The following is a 6,000-nucleotide window of genomic DNA, read 5'->3' as shown; positions in this document are numbered from 1 at the left end:
CCTCCAGGCCAATTGGCTGTGAGGACCCTCTGTGTCTATAATGGAAGAACTGCTGCGCTGGAGACACGCTTATGGTGCAGGACTTGTTTCAGTGGGGCTTTGGTGCTCACTGAGTCTGCCTCTTGAATGTATTACTTATGGATGTGAGGAGTTGAAATCTGGTGTCTCACACTGACCACTAGGTACACTGGCTTCTGGATCTCCAATGGGGTGCAGGTCAGCTACTGTCTGAGGCCACCCAACAGGAGCTACAGCAAGAACTACAGTTTTCTCCTCTTTGCTTGGGGTTTGGAGGTTTTGGAGCTGTCTGACCCGGGCTGCAAGTTTGCTAGGTTAAGCTGCCATAGGGCAGGCCATTCATATGCTAAAGCCACTGCTTGGAGCTTGGGAGGGTTCGTAGATTGTGCAGGGCGGGGTCTCAGGGCGTGACTAGGCTAGGGCGTGGCAAACAGCGATGGCTGCCAGTAAGCCGGCTCTGCGGCTCTGCCTCTTTGAGTCTTTGACCGTGTCCCCGCGTCCTGCGCCCCAGCACAATAAACAATTATTCCTGCACGCAGCCCTGCAAGCAAGCCTCCCTCACTTTCCGACCCCATGGCAGACAGTCCAGCTTCTCCCCGTAGGAGTTTGGGTCCCCCAAGTCTCCCCAGAAATGAGTTCGGAGTAATCGGGAGCTTATCTCCCTTCGGGTTGAAAACAGCAGCGCTCCCAGTCACCTGTCACCAGCCCGATTCGCGCGTCTCCGTACCTCAGCTTTTCAGCGCTTGTGCACCCCTCAATGCTGTTTGCTCTTTCCTTCTAGTTGTAGAACTTCCACTCAGCCAGCTTTCCCGTGGTTCTGGGTGATAGACGTTTTGTCTTTTAGTTGTAGTTTTGAAATTGTTGTGCGAGGCAGCAGTTTAGGTGTTTACCTACGCCGCCATCTTGGATCTCCTCTTGTTGAGTTTTTTTGCATCAATAGTCATAAGGGATATTAGTCTGTAGTTTTGTCAAGTTTTTCTGTTTGTAGTGTCTTTGGTCTTGATATTGGAATACTCCTGGCCTCATAGAATTAGTTAGAAAGTATTCTCTTTGCTTTGATTATTGGAAGAGTTTGAGAAAAAATGGTGTTAATTATTCTTTATTTGGTAGAACTAATTAGTGAAGCCATCTGGTCCTAGGCTTTTCTTTGTTGGGAGGTTTTTGCTTATTGATGTACTCTCCTTACTAGTGATAGGGTTATCCAGATTGTCTTCCTAAGTTGCTTCTGATGGATTCTGTGTTTCTAAGAATTTGTTCATCAGAGTTATTTAATTTGATGGCACATACTTGTTTATAGTATTCTCTTAAAGTTCTTTTTATTTCTGTACAATAGGTAGAAATTACTTATTTTTATTTTTTATTTGAGTCTTTTGTGTTAGTCAATCTAACTAAAGTTTTGTCAATTTTGTTCTTTCTCCTTTTTTCTTACTGTTTTCTTTTATCATTTATTATTATTATCTTATTCTTTTATTTTTATTAAAAAGATTCTTTTAACATTTTTGTCGAGGACTGACTTTCAATAGTTGGCAGTGAGGGAGCTGCTCTGCAGCTACCCCACCCAGAAGCAGGCCGTCTAGCTACCCCACCCAGAAGCAGGCCGTCTAGGAATGGCTTAGCACCAGGAACCTGTGGCATGACCGGCGAGGGGCGGCTCCCTTCCCAGCTGCACCCTTGTTTCCAGGGACCAGTGGCTCTGCACCAGACCAGATCCAGAGTTTTTGACCTTAAAGCTAGAACTTCAGTTTGGCAAGCTTTAAGGGAAGGTGTTTAGCTCCAATAACAATGATTACTATTTGCCCTGGCCTGACACTGACACTCAGCTAGAAACTGGACTTACCAGAATGTCAGGCACAGCTTCTGCCTTTGAAAAACTCCAGAAACCTGAACAGATTATTTCAAGCAGCATGGCTAAGTTTTTTTGTTTTTTTGTTTTTTTTTTTAACAGAGAGCTAGGGGAATATGAAGAGTCCATTTAGCTCAACTTGGAGGGCAAAGTGTGCTCCTGTTCTAAATGACACCAGAACAGAACTCTGAGAGATCTGAGCTGTGCGGAGGGGAAATTATTGGAAAGCATTATAGGCAGAAGGAACTGCACAAGGATAGGTTGGAGGCTAAGTAATGAGTGCAATATAATACTTTCCAAGAAAACAATTCACCCAGTTAAATGAGCAACTAAACAGCATAATTTGGGTAATTCATGTTTTGAGAAAAGCATGCCTAAGGCACCGTGGGAACCCTTCAGAACTTCGTAGGAAGATACAGGAAAATCCTGTCATAGGAAGTTCTCAGGCTAATTAATTTTGGGTGACTGGAAAGTAGCTGGGTGGAGACAGTCATTTCCTGCAGGATAAAGGGCAGGTGGAAAGCACAGGGAATGAGAAAGAGTGACGCTTTTCTATGAGGAATTACCAAGAAGTTCATTATGACTGCTAGGGACATTGCTTTAGGGTAGGGGGCTGCACATTGGTGGGGAGGGGTTGTGGTGAGAGTTGTGTCATAAAAGGTCTGTATGATCTGGGATTCTAAAGGGGTGAACTATGTTGAAGGTGAAGAGGACTGCCAATGAGATGGTGACATAACAATCAGAATGGCCCTACTGTGTATAGGGACATGAGTACTCTTTTTTAAAAAATCAGTTGTTCTGTTTTATCAGTTTTTAAAAAATATTTTTTTTATTGATTTCAGAGAGGAAGGGAGAAGGAGAGATAGAAACATCAATGATGAGAGAGAATTATTGATTGGCTGCTTCCTGCATGCCCCTTACTTGGGATTGGGGATCATGCCCGCAATCTGGGCATGTGCCCTTGATGAGAATTGAACCCGGGACCTTCAGTCTGCAAGCTGATGCTCTATCCACTGAGCTAAACTGGCTAGGGCATGAGTACTTTTTATAGACCCTTATAATCTACACTAACAAAAGAGAAACATGCAAATTAACCATCACTCTGCTACGCCAAGCCACGCCCACCAGCCAATCAGGAACGAGTATGCAAATTAACCCAACCAAGATGGCGGCCAGCCATGGAGCTGGAGCAAGCAGGAGGCTTGGGTTGCCCCGACAATGGAAGAAGCCAAGCTTCCTGGCCGACCCTGGTCTCCGCTCAAGGTTACAAAGTTTCAATTATAGAAGATAAATAAATCCCAACAAAAATGGCAGCAGCCATGGAGCTGGAGCAAGCAGGAGGCTTGGGTTGCCCCCGACAATGGAGGAAGCCAAGCTTCCTGGCCGACCCTGGTCTCCGCTCAAGGCTACAAAGTTTCAATTATAGAAGGTAAATAAATCCCAACAAAAATGGCGGCAGCCATGGAGCTGGAGCAAGCAGGAGGCTTGAGTTGCCCCTGGCGATGGAGGAAGCCAAGCTTCCTGCCTGCCCTGGCCAGCCCTGGCCTCTGCTCAAGGCTACAAAGTTTCAATTATAGAAGATAAATAAATCCTAGATACTTGCTTCCTGCTGGCCCTGGCCTCCGCTCAAGGAGGCGCTGGAAAAAAAAAAAAGAAAAGAAAAAAAGGATGGGCTGGGACCTTGGGTCGCCGGGGGTGATCAGGCCAGGATGGGATGGCAGGAGCTGTTGGAGGTAAGCAGACCAGCAGGGGGGCCAGTTGGGGGTGAGCAGGCCGTCAGTGGGGGGCAATTGGAGGTGATCAGGACAGCGGGGGGGGGCAGTTTGGAGTGAGCAGGCCAGCAGGAGGGCAGTTGGGGGTGAGCAGGCCAGTGGGGAGGGGAGGTGGGGGTGAGAAGGCCAGCAGCAGGGGCAGTTGGGGGCAAGCAGGCCAGCAGGGGGGCAATTGGGGGTGATCAGGCCGGCAGGCAGAGTGGTTAGGGGCAATCAGGCAGGCAGGCAGGTGAGTGGCTGGAGCCAGCAGTCCTGGATTGTGAGAGGGATGTCTGACTGCTGGTTTAGGCCCGATACCTGTAAACCGGCAGTAGGACATCCTTTGAGGGGTCCCAGATTGGAGAGGGTGCAGGCTGGGCTGAGTAACACCCCCACCCCCCCATGCACGGATTTTGTGCACTGAGCCACTAGTAATAAATATTTTAAAATATGGAAAATATTTTAAATTAAAAAACATTAAAAATTTTAAGTTATAAAATGAACTCATGTTCATTATGGAAAACTGGAAAATGCCTAAAGAACAAAAGAAAAAAATCCTTAGTCTCATTACCCAAAGGAACTGCTTATTAACATTTCTGTGTATATTTTCCAAATATATTTATATATATTTTAAAACCAGTCTCCAATTGTATAGTTGTTTTGAAATAAAATTTAGCAATTTGTATTTTGAAATTCATTATTTTATAGCATAGCTACTTTTTAATTGAACACTTAATTGAAATGTAAATTGAAAACCTGAACACTTTAATAATAAATTTTCTTAGACTTTTAGAAGCTGGATCAAAGAATATACATATTTTAAATTATTTTGCTATGTGTTTCTGATTACTTTTGAAAAGGAGTGTATCAGTTGTGCTATCGGTATTTTATAAAGTTCATTCTTACAACCTTAGCAAATCATTTTTACATAGCATTAATGAGAGGCTGTGAGAGCCCTCCAGTGGCCAAGCTAATTTCTGCAAAAATATTGTCAGTGAAATTAAAAAGGAATTGTATCTAGTTGCTAAATCTTAATGGCAAAAAGAGGGGAGTGACTAGAAATACCTTATCCTGTAGTTAGAGAAGAGATACCAGTTGCTTTCCTTTCAAATTCTTGTTCATCTGCTACCAGATTATAAAATGTCTTGAATTCCATTGCTGTGTAACAGGAAGAATAAGATTGTGATGGTTTCAAACAGGTTTACAAACAATGGATTAATTATTTTTTGGTATAAAAGCTAATACTTATTGAGACTTACTATGTGTTAGGCCCTTGTCCAAGAATTTTGCATATAACAATGCATTCAACTCACATGGCTATTATGAAATAATAATTATTTTTATTATCATTTTACTGGCAGGAAATAGAATATTAGTTACTAAACAGAGTTACTTGACAAAAAGGTTAAATAACTTGCCCACGGTAACTCAAGTAGTAAGTAGTGGAGCCAGGATTCCAACCCAGTGCCCTAACACCCTGCTCTTATGTCTCCCTTGGATCTTGGTGTCCAAGAATGTTCTCATTCAGGATAATTTCATAAAGAAGAATTTTTATTTATGTAAGAAACAAGCAAATAAAAGAAAACAGTTGGTATGATGGAGACATAGGCTTCTAGCCATTTTTTAATGGAGCAGTATAGTGTTGATAACATAATTGATGACTTTATAGTTTGTATTGAATGAATAACGAGAGGACATGATAGTTTTGATCACTTTATAATTCATACATTTTCAGTAAAAGACAAAGTTGGACTAATTGCTCTGTATTTTGATGTTCTAGGTAGCTGAATGGAAACAGCTGCTCTTAATTTATAAGATAATTTAATGGTGCGGCTTTCTAATTAATTTTCTTATTTTTCCTTTTAGTACTTACATACTTTATTACTATTATATTTTTAGAAAATGTGCTCTCCACTTTAAGCTAAAAATAAGGACTTTTACTGTTCCCCAAAAAGTATGACCTCATAGGTTGAATTAGACATGATTTCATCCAGTGTGTTCTGAAAGTTCTGGTAGAGAAACAGGTAAATAATTGGTTGTTTGAAGGCAGAAGAGAGAAAACATTCTGGAAAAGACTCAAAACTAACATTCCAGGTATAAGGTTTATATTATTTTGCTTTATCTCCAAGCTGAAGGAGGGGAAATTTGGAATAAAATGCTCTCTAAAGCAGTGGTTCTCAACCTTTGTAATGCCGCGACCCTTTAATACAGTTCCTCATGTTGTGGTGACCCCCAACCGTAAAATTATTTTCATTGCTACTTTATAACTGTAATTTTGCTACTGTTAATGAATCGTAATGTAAATATCTGTGTTTTCCGATGGTCTTAGGCTCTACAGCAGCGGTTCTCAACCCACAGGTTGAGAACATTACATTACGATTTGTTAAT

The sequence above is a fragment of the Plecotus auritus genome (assembly GCF_963455305.1).
Source record: "Plecotus auritus genome assembly, chromosome: 2".
NCBI classification, from domain to species: Eukaryota; Metazoa; Chordata; class Mammalia; order Chiroptera; family Vespertilionidae; genus Plecotus; species Plecotus auritus.
Note: the sequence above shows the minus strand (reverse complement) of the source record.